Source organism: Corvus cornix, chromosome 12 (genome assembly GCF_000738735.6).
Source record: "Corvus cornix cornix isolate S_Up_H32 chromosome 12, ASM73873v5, whole genome shotgun sequence".
NCBI lineage: Eukaryota > Metazoa > Chordata > Aves > Passeriformes > Corvidae > Corvus > Corvus cornix.
In genome coordinates this window covers 2,963,651-2,981,628 of record NC_046342.1, presented here as the reverse complement: position 1 = coordinate 2,981,628, position 17,978 = coordinate 2,963,651, and the positions used below count along the sequence as shown (strand labels likewise).

Genomic DNA, 17,978 nt, shown 5'->3' with positions numbered 1-17,978 from the left:
ACTCAGCTTTGGCTCTCAAAGAAGTGGTGTTGTCCTTTTAATTTCTGGCTGAGCAGTTGCACAGCAGAACCTGGAGAATCCAGGAACTGTTTTTGGCTCTTAATAGCACAATGTCCATTCTTTTTGTGCATCCCTCTGTGATGCTCCAAAGTGCTTTGAGGAGTCAGAACAGAAGTTGCTGTTGAATCTCTCTGTCCTGAAGCTCTTGGAGGGCTGGCACTGCTGTGTTCCTGCATAAATCTGCTGGTTTAGGGGACATTCCCTGAGCAGCGTGAGGGGTTGTGTTTAACAGGCTGATTGCTTGGCAAGCTGTGTCTTGACGAATGTGCTGCACACAGGATTCTGTCTCTGCTGACTTAAAATCATCTCCAGAAGGGGTTGAAGTAGATTCTTTGTGGAAAACTTAATCCTGGCATTAGATTTGTGAACCAGGAAGATACCTGGTGTGTTTGTCCTGATGTGATTCTTGGAAGAGACGTTTGTTTTTGTCCCCAAAAGGAAGTGCCCTGATTTCGTGTGCCCTGATTCATGCAAGTATTTATTCAGTAAACATTTTCCCTTCAAGGTATTTGATTCTAAGAAAAATTGAGGTTATCAGTTCTGTTGAATACTTGTAGACCTGAAAGCTACAACAAAATAATTATAAGTGGCAACAAGTATGATAGCTTTTGTGTGCATTATTAGTTTGATTTTTCCAGAATGAGGCAATATTTCATGCTTCAGTTCTGTTGGAATGTGTGTTATAGTTTATTTTTTGGAGGTGTGTTAGGCTTTATTTTTTTAAGAGTCCCTTTAAAATTTTCTATGGAGTATTTTCTGTTTTATAAATTTATTATGGAGTAACATAGAAGATATGAGCTTAATTTTATTAATTGTGCAACGAGCCCATTTGGATCTAAAGGAAACCAGCTGCTTTTTAATGATTGAACTGCCTTTTTCTTTGATTTTGCATTCATTATATCCAGTCATAATTTAATTTTCCCAAATGCAAACTGGTTTTTTCTTTGTTTTTATCAGGTCTTGCATGCTGTGACACAAAGATCTCATCGCCTGGTGCACTATGTTCATGGTAAGCCTGATTTCCTCCTGTCATCCCCATCATCGTTCCAGGGGTTATTATATCAAGGGGATATTATGTCCTTTTAACAATCAATCATTTGAAATGATCATAAACACATGCACACGAGTTTAGTCTTTGTTTTTTCTGAATTAGGACAAATCTCCAGTTTTACACAACATCCAGTGCAAACCGAGTTTTAAGAACCTGTAAATGATCTGATAATGGCATTAAAGTTTCAGTGGTCATGGTCAAAATTGTAGACAGGGCAGGATGGGGTCAATTTTGTAGTTTTAAGTAATGCAGTGGCATCAGAATTCCTGACAGGTCCCCAAATGAGGAGATCTACAGACAGCAACACAAAAGGCCCAGCCTGGGTCCAGTGAATCCCTCCTTGTCCTGGCTCCAAATCCTCAGGCTCTTTAGCTATGCTAAGGAATTCTCTGTGGCTGCCAACTTTTTGGCACTTCTTAAAATAACTCAGTTAAATATATTTCATAAACTCATTTTGTATAGGCAAAAGAAGCCCCCGTGCTTCTCCTCAGCAGCACATCTTCCTTCTCTTTCTTTTCTCCTCCAAATATTAGTAAATTACCCCTTTTATTACAATATGAAAATAAACCAGCTTTTGGGATTAGGCCTCACACTTATCAAATGATTTCCTACTGTGTTCTGCTTTTTTTTGTTTTTTGTTTTGAGGGGCTAAGTAGCAAACACCTTCTGTATTTCTGGGTTTACTGATACATATTGTTAAATTGATTATTTTCCCTCATGCTTTTTACTGGAAATAGCTGGAATCCTCATGTGGTTCCACTGTTCTTTTTTTTTCTTTTTTTCCCCCATTTTCATTGTTTTTCTCCTAAGTTCTCCCTTACCTGCTGCAGGATGTTTGAGCTGCTTGATGCCCTCCACCTCTGAGAGCAGAAGTTAATAAACAGCTTTCCCTCGCTGATGGGATTAGGGATGTCAGAGGAGCGGCCAAGGCTTTAGGGGATAGGGATTTTTAATCCTCTTCCCTGGTTCACCTCAGTCGAGTCAGCCATTGGAAGTTGGCCTTGTGGAGCTGTCAGGGTAATCAATAGCTGCGTTCAGCTGAGCTTCCTGGCATTTCTGACAGTCATAAATATGCTGCAGCTTCCTGAAGGAAAGTGTTCCATCCTAGGATATCCATTGGCGTTTCCATAATCATTCCCACTTCCCAGGGGGAGTCCTTTGGCTTGCAGGGTCTCCAGCAGCCCCTGGGGAAGGGTTCTGGGCATCTTTGAGATGGTGACCAAGGACGAGCCCTTGCTCGGTTGCACATCACTTTTAATTACTCAGCGCTCTGCAATGAGAGATGATGCAAAAACAAAAGCTTAACATCTGTCAGGTCTTTTAATGCCAACATTGCTTAATTTTTTTCCATTTTTTGTGTTTTTTCTACGCTTTTCTGACATTCCAGTGGCTTTTCCCCAGTCTCCTCTCTAACATGGTGATATTTGGAGGAGTTCTGCAGGTGCTTGCTGGAGGTTTGGAAAGGCTGTGAGGATCTTAGCACGACTCTGAATTTAATTAATCTGGGAGCCCCAGAGACACAGTTAATGGCTCCATTAATAACTTCACTTTCTCATATTCTCAGGTTTAAAATATTAGACCAATATTTTGAGGTAGGATAGGAGTGTCCTTCATTTTGGGGTCCATCTAGCAGGGACCCCCTGCAAGCTCTGCAGATGTTCTCTGAAGCATAGGTTCCTAATTTTTCTTGCCACAGGGCATAAGGCCCCGAGCTTGGTATTGCTCAGCTAAAATATTTTTTACAACAAATACAATAAAGCATTGTCATCTCAAGGGCTTACAGTTAAATTTTACTAATGCAAATTGCTTTTGAGTCAGGCAAGTCTGACAGTGTTGTTGTTTGTCTTTCAAAAATACATTTTATCAAGGCTAGCACAAAGCCCCAGATGAATTGAACTATAACTTTGTCTGATTTTGATGGAAACAGAACATTTTATGATGTTCAATCTTTCTGTAAGGATTTTGAGAGGAAGAAAATTATGATTAAAACAGAGTATTAAAAATTCTGCTCACAAAATAATTTGTGAAAAGGAATTGCAAATCTAGTGGCAAAAAATCTTTATAGCCAGATAAAACTGCTTGGGGCTTCCTTTTGTTTCTAATTTATATTCACAATAATAAATGAGGCTGAAGTAGCAATCAGAGAGATCAATTAAAAGTATCAGTACAACTGGTTTTAAAAAAGAAAATCTGTTACTAGTCCATACTTTTGAAAATAGTGCAGCACAAGTTTTGTGTTTGGATTCTTTTGGCAAAGAGTTCTGTCCTGTGTGAAGGGAATCAAGGGTAAGCCACACATCTACATCATAAACACACGGTTAATCCTTTATTATCTAACATATATTCACTCGAGGTGATGCTGAACTTTTCACAGTAGTTTTACCAGGTTGCAGCTTCCAATGTGGTTTAAACCCACAGCGCTATGGTTGTGCAGACCTGGTGTCTTTGGAGAGCTCCATGGCACCCTGAATTGGAGCTGGCATTATCATTCCCCTCCTGGTGCATGGCTGATCTGATTAATGTGGTGTGGGGACTGGGATGACTTTGACTCGTTCTTCATCTTTTGTCTGCTGTAAATTTTTATTGGAATTTTCTTGAAGAGTGCAGTTTATGTTGCTGAATACAGAGGGAATAAAGCATTGGTAAGGCAGGGAGTGGTTCCTCTACTGCATATTCCCCTTGCTTTGTCCCTTCCTTGGACCCCAGGAAGGCTTCTTGTGGCAGGATGGGGCTTAGAATTGACCTTTTAAGAAATGCTGTGTATAAATAAGAGTTTTCGAACCTCTGCAGAGATGGGGCTTTGGATTGCAGGTGTTCATAATTAGATTAATTTGCAAAGTAGATCAAGCCAATGAAGGAGGCATGGAAAACTGATGGAGGGCTTATCAAATTAGCTAAGTAGAGCAATTAATCAGCCAGGCCTTAACTGTTTGGTTTCTATTTTTTAATTATCATCTGGAGCAGTTTGCTTTTGGCTTGCATTAAAGAAGGCATTGAGTGCAAGGCTGTGTTTGGGGAGACACTTCCCTCGTTGTCTCCTTGTCACCTCTGTGTCTCTGGGAGTGGCAGCAACGTGGCACCACTCAGGGATCCACTGGCATTCCCAAGGCACAGAGCAGCCTCCTGTAAATAAAATTTTAAAAAAGTGTTTAGCATTCTCTGTGAAAATACCAACAAAAAAGTACCAACAGTGGACTTGGGATTTTATCTAAACGGTAGCTCATCAGTGAAAGTGATCAATAGGCAGCTCCTCAGGAACTTCTGGTTGCAGTGTGGTAACAATTACCCTGGAGGTATTTAAAAGCACCTTAGAATGGTGGCTTTAACAAGTTGTTTTTCATTTCTAATTAAGTTCATTCAGTTTGGGCGGTGCTACACATATTGATACTGATTGAAAGTTTTTGCTTTTCTGGCTCCATTTGTAAATGATCTGGTATTTTTAGTTTGACTTTTCTGGCCTTTCTCTGCAGGAATAAAAAGAAGGTTCCATAAGATTATCCCAAGAATACTTTTCCTTGTTTAATTTCACAGTAAACCTCTCTGGTAGCTGTCAGATTTGGCCCTGAGAAATTGGCCTGAGGCCCCAGAACTTTGACATGGAATAGTGAGCAGAGACCTCTCTCCAGACATGACCCTTCCAGTTCTCTTTTCCTTCTATTCAAGAGGTCAAATAATTTATTTTCCCACATCCACAATGAATCCTAAAGCACGTCAGAAAATGGGGAAGAATGGAAATTAGCACTTCTTCCTCCAAAGCTGAAGAAAGATGATCTGATGAGAACAAGACCTTCCTCCAGATCTCTCTAAATACTGAACTGCCTCTTGTGTAGAGGTTAAGTATAGGTTTAAGATCATTCTTTTTGCCTTCCTTTAAAAAATACCCAATGAACATTCTGGCACATTAACTTTGAGCATTTATATTTAGGAATCTTATCACAACTTAAAATGCTGCTGTAAAACTGGTTTCTCCTCTCTGTAAGTCCTCAGCCATTTTATCTTAAATATCCAGAAATGAAAATCTTAACCAGGGTTATCAACTTAGGTCAAGCTTTGAAATCCCTTTTAAACATTTTGAGTGATATTTTTCATGCCCTTAACACTGAATACTTCAAACCCCCAAATGTCCTGTGCTTAAGAGTTCTTTTGAAAACTACAGAATCCTTGAAAAACTGAAGATTAAGAGGAGGTTTTTGGGTAACTATTTCAGGGTTTTTTGTAGATTGATCATCACATTTGCCTTAGGAAGAGAAAGGATAGATCTAAAAGCTGATGCCTGAGATGTGTAAGCTGCATTTTCTTTTATATCTCTGGAAAAGTAGTCTCTGATTTTTCTGATGAATTTCTGTCTCTTGCCTTGATTTTTGAATCACTGAAAATAAGATACAACTTCAGTTTTAAGCAATATGGGAAACTGCTAAAAAGCCTGTAAATAGGAGTAATTAACACCCACCTCCAATGTTTCCTTTTTCTGCTTGTTTAAATACAGAATTTCTAGGTCTAAAAGCATGTGAAAATAATTCAGGCAACATATATGTGCTTTCAACGTGCTTCAATCCAATCAGTTTTTCCTTGGGAAGGCTGGAGGGCTGTCCTGAACATGATGTAAATTACTCTGGTAGTGGTTTAAACCCAGGAACTGTGTTTCATGTGTTTATTTGGAGCCTCTGAACCAGTCCAGGCTACCTGGATGTGACTGATAAGGGGATCAATAGAGAGGGAGGAATGATGGATGAGTTGTAAAGCTGAGCATTACTCCTGAAGAGCTTGTGCTTGTACAAAACCCTGAAGTGCAGACTCAAGGAGGGCATTTTGCTTTGTGGAGGCTTGAATTTGTTGGTTCTTTTATCACTCTGTCAAACATAAGCTGACTGTTTCTCTCTTAAAATACAGCCTTTGTGGGAAAATGTCTGTTTCTTGTGGTGGTGTCAAGGCCTAAACCCACAAATAAGACATGATCATAGTTAATAAACCATAAATACTGGTGAGATGGAAGTTCTGTTTCTGCATTCACAGTCTGGAGGGGCTCAGTTCGTTGCACCACTCTGTGAAAAATAAGCAGCATTTCCCAAGCATGAGGATGGAGCAGCTTCCACACCTCTGAGGCATCAGGAACCCTGACAGCACAGTTAAACACCTGACAGGAAATGTCACTGAGAAATGGAGACAGAAGCTCAGAAATATCTGTTAAATGTTTGTGATGGCTTCACTCCTGGTGACATCAGTACTTACAGCTCTGATCCAAGGGAGCACCAGACCCTGAGCTGTGCTGTGGGAGGGGCAGACCAGAGCCAGAGGCAGCTCCCAGCAGGTTTTTGGGAAGGAGATGAGCAGAGCTCTCTGGATGGAGCTGGGCTGTGTTGGTGCAGGTTTGGCCACAGGGGCTGGTGCCTCTTGCAGGCGAGAGGGGGCTCTGTCAGCTCAGACACTGTCGGTGTGGGGGAGTCAGAGGTGTCTCCTGTCTGTGAACCAACACAAGGCTTGCTTGGACATCAGGTGGCTCTCAGTATGGTTAAGTGCTCTGGAACTATCAGACTTCTCCAAGTCTTCCCCCTGGACGTGTGAGGCAGCTCACTGACTGCTATTCCACAGGGCACTGTAGCTTTCTCTTTGATGCAGAAGGAGCCTGGTCATGAATTTGAAACTACTTCTGCCCTTTGAATTTCTTCCCAATGATGTAATAAAATGTTTAAAATATCAGCTTGAAGAAAAGACTTGAGAGCCATAGGAATAGGGAGAGAAATCCTATTATGCAATACTAATTACATTTATGATCTTTTCATTTCATTGACTCTCTACGTTCCACTGGTGGCAATGTTCTTCTGCCATTCCAAGTAGTAAAGCTGGAATAGAGGTGGTGCATTAATGGCAGTCAGGAGTTATAACCCTTCTGTCTCATTTCCCATCGCACGTAAGCCATTATTTGCAATTTTGTTTAATGCTCATAATATAAGTTTGGTATAACTGTTTATTATCCAATGGTCTTGTATTTGTCAACTCGTTTTCACAATAGCTTGTGCATCACACAAAGGATGTATTTTGCTCAGGATGCTTAATCCAAGGTCATTGTTATTTTTGGTGTGGTAGTTGGGTTTTTTTCTTCCCCATAAAGTGTATTAATTTTCTTTGAGAACCTTGATGTCCTGCTGTAGTGAGTAAAAATAGGTGGAATAAAGTCCCCTTTTTTAATGGTCTGAGGTTCACAGTATGAATACATCTATCTTAAAATTTTTTTAAACTTACTGTTTTCTATCAAGTAAGAATGCTTTTACATTTGCCTAAACACTGCATCAATATTTCCAGCAAAATAATTATTTTCCTCAAATTTCCTATTTAATAAAATACAGCCTCTTTGAAGTCCACAGACCTCACCATCTGTTACTCAATTTTCACTCCATAAAATTTTGCTGACATCTGTTTAATCAAATATATTTTTACAGTCATGGAGAAATTTAGTTCAAACTTGGTATTATCCTGTTCCTAGATGCCAAACAGAAAATATGAAAATAATGAACAGGAACTTATGGAAGAGGAGAAGGGAAACATTAAAGTGGAGTCTGTTACCACTTAGGGCACCCCTTGGACCTGGAAGCGATGCTCCTGATGGTCCTGAGGGTCTCCACAGGCTGTGGAGCTCAGTGTTCCCTCAGCTCCTGCTCTCTCCATCTTGGCCAAACCTGGCTGTTCCCTGTGGCCAGAGTTTTGGAGCAGCTGCTAGGCTTGGGTCAGGAAAGCCAGGACTAAGCTGATGGGGTTTCACCAGCCTGTCTTCATTCCATGCCCCCACTGTCCCCATTCTTGTGCTTTCTTCCTTTATCCTGGGGAGGTAACTCCCCCAGGAGCTGTTGGGACTCCTCTCCCGAGCAGGCAGGACACTTGTACAGAGTTTAGGAAGTCACACAGGGAGGGGAGGCAGTTGCTCCTCTTGGATCCATCTCTGCAGGTTCTCCAGGGGTTGTGCTCTCTGGATTCATTGTTTCCCATCAAATGTCATCGTGCTGAGGTTTGTGGGTGCTGTCACTGTCACTGGAGGGGATGCTGTTGGTATTAGTGGGCCCTTCCTTTCAGGCTGGCTTTCCAAAGGAAATGAGGCATCTGCAATTCCTGGCTGTCAATCTGTTGATTTGGTTATCTGTCAAGCTTGATTAGGAGATTTCCATCAGGACTGTGCTCTGACAGACCCTTCCCATCTCCCATATGGCATTCAAAATGAACATCTTTTAAAAACATTAATTTATAACATTTGATAACCAAATAGCAGTCTTTGTTCCTGTTGGTTATCACCACTTTTTGCAGTTCTCTCGGTTTGTTGAGGTATGAGATGTTGTAGCACATGTCCTGGATTTTGGAAAAGCTGATGTTGTGGCTTTTCTCTTATTTATTTTCTCTGTTGGTGTTGGTGCATAGACAACTTCCAGAATGATTGAGCTGTTTACTGCAGATTCATATTGTTTTGCTTGGAAACTGAATTGATATTTACAACTGAGTAATAAATTTAGAATATTGGTTTTTAATTGAATCTGCAGCAGAATATGCTGATTAACTTGAATTTAATGATGAAGAGCAATGATTTTGAATTTTTCATGGAAATCCCATTATATGCACATGTAGTATTTATTAAATTGAAATTATCTCATATTTTAAAATAATATTTTCTTCCCTTTCACAAAGAAGAAAGGCAGGTTGTTGATGTTGATTTTACTGATTAGGTGGACAAAATCAATTGGGATGAAACATGAGTATCATTTTATAATACTTAGAGCTCTTTCCTAATTCTTTATCCTCCAAGACACTATTTATCTACCTTGAAGCTTTCTTTATTTGGGGTCATTTATTAAGGTATGCTTGAAAGAAAAAACATCTGGAAGCATTCTTTGGTTTGTTTAAAACCTTCAGTTTATTTGGAAGGAAAACTTCTCAGCTGGTCTTTCCAAAGCCTTGAAAGCAAAGCTGGGATGCCAATGCTTATTTCTTTGGGGTTTTTTGATGGCAGATTACAAGGGGGGAGTTTGTTTTCTGGCCATTTTGCAGATTGTTTATGGTAATGAGCATACTGTATAAGTTTAAACTCAAATTGTAAGCAGAAGAGGTTTTGGCTGGATGTTAAAACTCGAGCACGCTCTTTGTTTTGTGGCCGATAAAATCAGATTGCCGTCGTATTTGTTTATAATGAGATCAGCACGCTAAAGAAAACCAACCTCTCTCTTAGCATGATCTGTGTGTGCTGCTTGCTCAGAAAACATAAATGGAGGGAACTGGGATTGATTTTGGATGCTTGTGTTGCTGTGAAGGTTTGGTAGGGCTGGAAATGCAAACCCTGCAGTGCAGCAGTGCTTTCCAGCCTCGGACGAGTATCCGAGTGTGGGGTCACCTGGCAGCCCCACCCAGCCTCTGCTGTATGTCAGGGAGACAAACTCTCCAATTTTTTTTTTTCTTTTTGCTCAACTCTATCTTTTGCTGATACTTAGAACCAAGCAAATTAAGCTGAGCCATGACAGGAAAATCTGCTGGGCATCAGGTATGAACTCAGGCTTCCAACTGACAAAGAAACAGAGCAATAACATTTCCCAGTCTTGCTGCTGTCCCCAGCACAGGCACTTGGGAGGGTCCTGGAACGTTTCTCCCATGACAGAATGGGTGGGTGCAGGAGCTATTCCCGAGGTGCAGCTGATCACTGTCACCCTCAGCAGATTCCTGCTGCTGCTGGAGTTACCGAGGGAGAGCTCGGGTGTGCTGCATTGCAGGGGCAGGAATTTGGTTCTGCTCCAGTTCTGCTCTGCTCTAACTCCAGTTCACCCCATTTCTTCCCTTACTCTGTTCTACTCTACTTCTTGCTCTACCCTAATTCCAGTTCTTGTTCTATTCTAAGATCACAAAGAAATCTTGGAGTTACATGTTCCATGCTGGTAACCTTCTACCTGGGGCAGGAGAAAATGGAATAAGAATCACAAGGAAAAGCAGCTGATTTGGGGATGGGATTTTTGGTTTGTTGTGTGGTTTTTTTTTTTTTTTTTTTTTTTTTTTTTTTAGCTTGACAACAGAAGAAGCTGTCCTGTAGAAACTTTTAGAGAGTCAAGTAGTGGAGCTATCCATAGGAGAAGTCCAAGCAGGACAATGAGCCCCTGGCACCATCCCTTGTCTCAGTGACATGCAGTGGGACCAGGTGTTTATTCAGTGTTCCATGGTGAAGCACTTAAAGATTATTTTAAGACAAGGCTCCTGGTATAGAGGACTTTTTAATACAGTTTGAGGTAGCAATACATGGAATGTCCCCAGTTCTTGCATTTCCAAAATGCCAGCTGAGAAGCATAAGCAGATAAGGGAAAAGCAGAATATCTCAATAATAAACACTTGGATTTATTTTCGGATAGTTTGAGGGAGATGGCAAACAAGCAGAAGGAACACCATGATCCAGCAATCCTGACTGTAAAAACTTTTAGCTCAGAAAGATAAATTCCCATTTCCTTAAGAATACGGGCTATCACAATGAGAGGATAAGATATATCATGAATTAAAACCTAATTAGAAATTAGAAATAAAGTGGGGGAATTAAATGGCCTATTACTAATGCTGCAAAAGTGCTTTTAGGATGCCCTGGGGATCATCAAGGCTTTAATGGTGATTTGTTAGTGAACTGCTGAATTTAAGAAAAAACTTCAAGTTGCACTGGGAATCTCTTCCTGCCACTGCAGAATTTTCTCTGAAACAGTGCATTTTCAAGGTTTTTGTTTTCAGATATTCATAACAGACATTTTAATAATTGCTTTTATAATTTAACTCATTATTCCTGCTTTTGATCTTGGGCCAATTTTTAAACATGCCCTCTGCATTTTGTATTCACATAACCTGTTTTTTAATTAAAGTCTATTTTCCCTGCTTTTTTCTTAATTAAGAGCCTGTTTTTTGACTTGGTGAGTTTGGGGTTAAAAATGTGTGACAATCTGCTTCCCATGGCACCCATACAGAGAAGGAATATAGTCAGGGCCACACAGTGATGGGAGAAGTAAATGACTGTGAGAAACTGTTTCCTGTGTGCTGCTGTCACTACAATTTCATTTTATTTTGATTGTTGCTTTGCCGTGACATCAGCGATCTCACTGTGAGCTTTGGTCGTAATTTGGCTTGAACTTCATTAGGCAGAGGGAAATGCCCTTGCCCTGGTGGAGAGATCCCACCTTGCTGAAAGAGTGCAATGCTGAGTGTTTCTGTGACACAGCTGAGCCCAGAGGTGGCAGTCTGGGACTTCCTGGGGCAGTTCTCCTGTGGTCCTGTGGTCAAGCCACGACACTTCCTTAGGAGGCTCTTGGAACCGGTTTTATTGGAGGAAAGCAATGGTAACACAGTGCCAAAATTGTTGGCTAACAGAAGTATGTTTTCTTCCCCCCTCAAGTTTAAAAACAAACCCAGTGTCTGGATTTCCACACTCCATGGTTTGCCAGGTTCTGGAATTGTCTTCAAGTAGTGCCTCCAACATAAGACCTGCTGGAGCAAGTCCAGGGGAGGCCACGATGTTGGTAAGGGAACTGGAGCACCTTCCCTAAGGAGACAGGCTGGGAGAGTTGGGGCTGTTCAGCCTGGAGCAGAGAAGGTTGTGTGGACATCTCACAGCACCTTGCAGGGTCTGAAGGGGCTACAGGGAACCGGAGAGGGACTCTTTGTCAGGAACTGGAGTCACAGGACAGGGAGTAATGGGTACAAATTGAACGAGGGGAAATTTAGGTTAGATATTAGGAAGAAATTCTTCCCTATGAGGCCCTGGCACAGGGTGCCTAGAGAAGCTGTGGCTGCCCCTGCATCCCTGGCAGTGTCCAAGGCCAGGTTGGATGGGGTGTGGAGCAGCCTGGGACAGAGGCAGGTGTCCCTGGCTATGGCAGGGGTGGCACTGGATGGCTCTAAGTTCCTTCCAACCCAAACCATTCCATGATTCCAAACAGAAAGAGGAGCTCTGAGTGGGGTTTGTTTCCTCCTGAGTCTCTGTTACTGTGAGAGGTCCGTGCTCAAGTGCTCGTGGGGTGAACCCCAGAGGGTGGCTGAACCCTGTGGTGATACAACCTCCCCACAAGAGAAACCAGGCATGGCTCTCTTGTGATACACGAACTTTGGAGTGTTAAAGAATTTGGAGAAGAAAATGGCTTATCTGCAGGCAGAAAATAGCATTTAGTACTGGTTTTACTGAAGTTAGCAAATTTCACCTCAAAATGGTGCAATGACCCTGCTGCATTTGCTTTGTTGGGCTGTTTGAAGAACCACGTGAAAAACCAGGTAGCAAAAATGTGGAGAGAGGATAAGGAAGATAAATGATAAGAAGAAATTAAAAAAATATAACTGTCTCTGGACTTGGTCTATTTCTAAAATATAAAAGTTTGCAGAATGGTCTCACCTTTTTTTGGTTTTTTTTTTTTTAATTTTCCACCCCAGCTTTGGCCTCAACTTCTTGTCTGATTTGACACACATCACAGGATAGTTTAAAATACAATAATTATTTTCAGATGAGTTAACTTTTATGGAAAGATACTTCCAATTTTTATGTTTCATGGCTGATTTTAAAACTTTGTGTTGAAAGTGAAGTTTAAAATATATGCAAAAATATTAAGTGTCCTTTCTCTTTCTAAAGTTAATCCAAGGTAAAGTTAATGGAAGGTATTCACTTTACACTTAGGTGTGGAAGAGAATGGGAACAGTTTTATTTTTTTCTATAAGTAGTAACTTCATGGGATTATAGTGTCATATTTCTTGATAATACATAAGTGCTTTTACTCCTACATGTACTTTCACAAAATGTAAATTTAGTGAGTCACAGTCAAACTACAAAGGCACTGGGAGTTTGAAAGATTATTTTGCTTTATGCAGCAGAAACCGTTATTTGGTATCAAGCCTCCAAACTTTTAAATCATCAAAGTTACAAAAGTATTGCAGTAATTATAGTAAATACTGTGAATAAGCTACTCAGTTGATACCTAAATTTAGTTTATGCAGAGAATTAATAGACATTTTTGTTTTACATTTGTAGAATAATTTTAATTAGAAGCAATTAAGTAAAATTACATTACTCCCAAGTAAATTGCTGCTTTCCAAATTTCTTTAAATCTCCTTATATTCCGTTAGTATGTGAAAGCTTACAGTAATTAAAGTTTGACTTGTTTATATTCCATAGGAAGAGCTAGAAAGGAGCTCAGGGAACCTTTCCATGTGGAAGGGTTTTACCAGATTGCAGACTGCTCTGATTCCTCTTGTTTGGAGCATTTTTGCTCCAAAGCATTTGGTACTGCCACTCTTGGAGCCAGGAGAGAGAATTAAATGGACAACTGATGAAGCTCTACTTCTAAATCTCTGATGATGCTTCTGGTGGTGGCGTTGTCTCAATGTTTTATGTGTCTGATATTTCAGCTGGAGCAAATATCTGAACCAAAAAAGGCTCCTCCAAATGTCTGCACGGGAAAGGTTCCCGCTGCAATTTTTACAGCATGGTTATAGCAGTGCCTATGTTATATCCCACATTAAATTCCTTCCTTTTCCATTACCATTTTAGCAGCTCGCTTTTGCCATAAATACTTGTAGGAACAGCCCAGGGACAAAGCAGTTCCTCTAAAGCCTCTTCCTGTGCCTTGTGACTCAGCCATAGATCCTTAACAGAAAGGCAGGATTTTGTTCCGGAGCAGCATCCGTGCATATGAACAATGAACATAAAATAGTAGGTGGGATACTTGGAATTCACTTTTATGGCCTGAACCATTGGAAAGAAATGAATTGGTTCTCCAAAAGCTGTGGAGAGGAGGAGGCAACTCCTGCTGCCAGTAGTAATTACAGCTCAAACAAGTCCTTGCCAGTCACATGAGGAAGGGAGCTGGCCCAAATGTGTTGGCCACCACTCTTAGGAGTGCAAGAAAATGTTGTTTTGGCACATCTTGAATTGCATTTCCCTCTCCCTGAGTGGGGATTGGCAAATGAGCTTGTACATAGCAGGCCTTGAGATGAGCAACAGCATTTAATGCATGCTTCAACTTCTTTTCTGGATAAGTTTTCAAGATTTTAGAGACAAAAATTAGGTTTTCACATGAAGTTTGGTTTTTCTAGTGGAATTGTCACTGCTATGCTATCTTCTAAATCTTTAGGGAGCAGACAAAATCAAATATGTGTTCTTTTCAAAATATTCTCTGCAGATGCCTGCATGGATCAGCAGTGGTGTTAAGATCCAAGTGCTGGGAGATCCAGCATGGAAAATGAATATTGCACGTGTGACTGTAAATATCATTAAGTTGGCCATAAAATTATATTTTCAGAATCATTATTATGGTTTTCTTTTTGTTTCATTTTTTTCTTTCCTTCTTTGTGATCCTTGAACATCCAAAGCCAAGAAAGAAAAGAAACAAAAGTAAGAAGAAAAAAAAAGAAGAAACAAGTTGGCAGCTTTTTAAAAATTGTATAGAGTAAGAACGTTTGAGCTACATTTTGAGAGAATTTAGGTGTTTTTTCATGTCTCCTTTTGCATTCTCACAGTGGGTCATGGTACCTTTCTTGGAGCTGATCCATGTGATATTTTTAAAATTAGTGGCAGTAAATTGTCAGCTGTCAAGTGCTCTTTAGTCTGTAACAGCTTTGGAGGTGTGGTCCTGAGGCCACCTTGCTTTTAAGACAGGATAACCTGGAAGGAGAGTGTGTAAAATGATAGTAAATTAACACACACCTGGCCTTTCTTTGGCTTCTATGTTTTCCTGAATTTGCCTTGGCTACTCTGTTCCACACCTAACTCAAATATATATTCTTATATATAGATATATTCCTACTTGTCCCCGCCTGTTTTGCCATGTAATATCCTGCAACCAATACAAAGGAATTTAGAATTATGAAAGCCGATGATGTCTTCTGGTAGGATCATCATCTCTCTATTAAAAGAGAATTTTCTGACTAGCTGAAAACATGGCATTTAGTTCTTGCTATGTTCAGGCTGTGACAGGTCCACCAGCTGTTTTATTATAGTTTGGTTTTGAGGCTGGTAATTAAAATAAGTAAAATCCAGCTATGATAGCTGGTAGTAAATCTATTGAAGTATCTTGAAGGCAGTAGGCAGACATATATTAAAGTGCTATGAACAATGCAGGTATTTCTCCAGTGTAGAAATGGGCACAAAATGGCTGGTTTTGCATCATGTCCTAAAGAACACCCATTTTTCCATGACAAGCTTTGACTTAAGAGGATCCAAGTGGGGATGATGTTGCTATAGGAATTCCAGTGTGGAAGTTTGCTGTGGTTCCTTTTCAGTCTCTCCTGGCCAGGTGAAATGGGTGCCCACCTTCCTGACAGAAAGGCAAATTTCCCAGTCCAGGAAAAGCAGCCAAACCTGCTGGGTATTTTTGTGGTTTGTGCCACAATCCCCGTAACAAGTTCAGTAGTGGAAAAAGCCCTTTTATTGTACAGCAATATTGAATATTCTCATTTATTTGAGGAAATAGAGGTGTTAGGAATTTGCATCTCCTGCTCTGGTGATGCAGGGTCACTACATTAAAGACAAAAGTCATCTCACCACAGCTCTATACAGCACTTCCCAATATCCTCTTTTTTTCTGCCTCTTGGGAATGGCTTGTGCCAAGCTGCATAAAAGCAGCAGTTCCATATATCTGCCCTCACTACAAAGTACATGAAAAAGGAGGTTTATTATTGGGACTATAATTTCAAAAATCTTTCTAATACGATTGTGGATGTCCTTTGTGTCATGTATTTCATGTACCTGAGTGCATTTTGATATTGTAGTGAAATATGTTATATTTGAGACTGTTAGAGAATCAAATGCTTATTTTAGTCACTTGACAGCAGTATTTTTTCACCTACTAGCAGCTAAAAAGTCCATTGCTCAGGATTTATTCTTTGAAAATTATTTTTCTGTTCTTTAGTAATAGAACATTTTCTATGGAAACTTAGACTTTCTTTTGTAGCTTAAGGATTAGAACCAAAAAATACTATTTTAAATTGATGACTTTTATTCTTATTACCTTTCTTCTTGTCAAGTTAAATGCGTTATGTAGGAAATACACGTAAAATTGAAAATGCCTAGATATGTTTTATTCCATATTACTTTCTGTTGCATTTGGTGCATGTTACATAAGAGGACATTAAACAGACTGTCTATATTCACTTTCAAAGTGTGAAGAAAATGATGGATAAACATCTCTGCCGATGAAAATTTCAGCAGCTTTTGTGTACTGGAATGTAATGCCAACCTAATTACCTCTATTTTAAAAACATATAAATTAAGCACTGTAACATAGGATATGGCAGACTAGTTAATGAGGGTTTGTTTTTTTTTTTGTTTTGTTTTCAATATTTACATTTTCTTTCCATAGTTTTGATAAAATTTCCTCAAGCTTTATGTGAAATCATCTTAGGCTGGTGGTGCTGGTAACTCAGGTTAACTTTAACTTCCAATTCCCACCCTTGAGTTCTTAACAGTGTTCAATTTTCATTTAATCATAAACAAAACAAAACCTGCCTATCAAGCATCCTTTTTGAGTAAGATGAAACAAATTTCAGACTTTTTTTTTCTTAATAAGAAATAATTTTTTAAACTTAAACCATGATGCTGCTGGAGCTCGTCCATCAGTGGCTGTCACAGTCCTGCCACCCAGGCAGCGCCGAGTTGTTATGAGCTGAGGGATTGTTTGAAAGAGGAAAAATCTGGGTAGTGCCCATTCCTCTGCTTAACAGGTGAGCATGGAACACCTTCACTTTTCAGGCTCGTTTTGAATGCCCAGCAATAAGTGAACTTGGGAAGTCACAGGTCTTTGCTGAGCTTTGCTCTCAGGAAGGAAGGTTGGGGTTGTGGAGCCCTCAGTGAGCAGAGGCTGGAGGTCACGACTCTGCTGTGTCCTGGCACCCAGCAGGCCCTGCCCGTGTGCCAGCCCTGGGAGCACAGGGGGAACACACACAGGGGTGAGGTGGCTCTGGTGTTTGCAGAAGTTTTTCTGATAATTGCACAGATTGGTTCCCTGTTAATAATCGCTTTTGTAAACAGCTCATTGTGAGCCAAGGGAACTTGACTGTATTTGGAAACATTTCTGGGGAAATTCCAGCCACTCACAAAATCATTGTAATCAATGTGTGTGATAGTGGCAATTAGAAATCAGAGACTTTTGGGAGAATCAAAGGAAATCTGTGATGAGAGGCCTGTCTTCACTGCGAGGATGCTCATTCTGAGTCTCATCTTTTAGCATTTGCTTAAAGACCTGTCCAGAATTTCACTGTTTTCATCACTCTGTCACCTGTAGTAGTTTCTGAACAAGGATCCTCTGAACTAAAGGCTCCCCATACCTATTTCATAGTCAAGGTTATCCTTGAAAGTTCTCTTTTTACTGCTTTCTTTTAGACTTCAGCCAGGAAACGAATGTTCAAGGAAAATTCATTTCAGAATGATGGAGGGCAAATCTGTAAATAACCACAGACTTCATAAGTCAAGGCATATATAAGGCTAGTCAGAAAGATTTAGGGAAATGAGACAAACTGGTTTAAATTTTCTTTATGATGATCCTGCAGAACAGTCTATAATAATAGTACAAAATTGAACTCCCAACAAAATAGAAGCTCACAAACCCACATTGTAGACTAATCTGCGTTATTTTATATCTGTAATTATTGGCAACTTAATCCCTTGCACTGTTTGTAGATAAATACCTCTCTTTGATTTGTTCAGTCAGTGCTTGTCTCAATAGATGGTCTAATGAAATTCCAAGATAAAATGGTACTTGATGCCTGTGGCGTGGAACTTGCTGTGGTGCAGTTTCTTTTATGTTCACATTATGGAGGAAAAAAAAAAAAGAAAAATAAATATCCTCCTACGATCACTCAGCATTTAGGGAGGCAGCTCAAGTTCCATTTTCCA

At 40.1% G+C, this 17,978-nt stretch overlaps 1 protein-coding gene across 8 annotated transcripts in view; it reads left to right on the top strand.

Annotated features, from left to right (window-relative positions):
• Positions 1 to 17,978, top strand: part of ATP2B2 (ATPase plasma membrane Ca2+ transporting 2) — a 385,606-nt gene that overhangs the window by 97,782 nt on the left and 269,846 nt on the right. For all 8 annotated transcript variants that reach the window (XM_039558683.1, XM_039558677.1, XM_039558674.1 and 5 more), the window contains exon 2: positions 1,018 to 1,069. The gene's annotated coding sequence lies outside the window, so the exon portion shown is untranslated. The remainder of the gene's footprint in view (positions 1 to 1,017; positions 1,070 to 17,978) is intronic.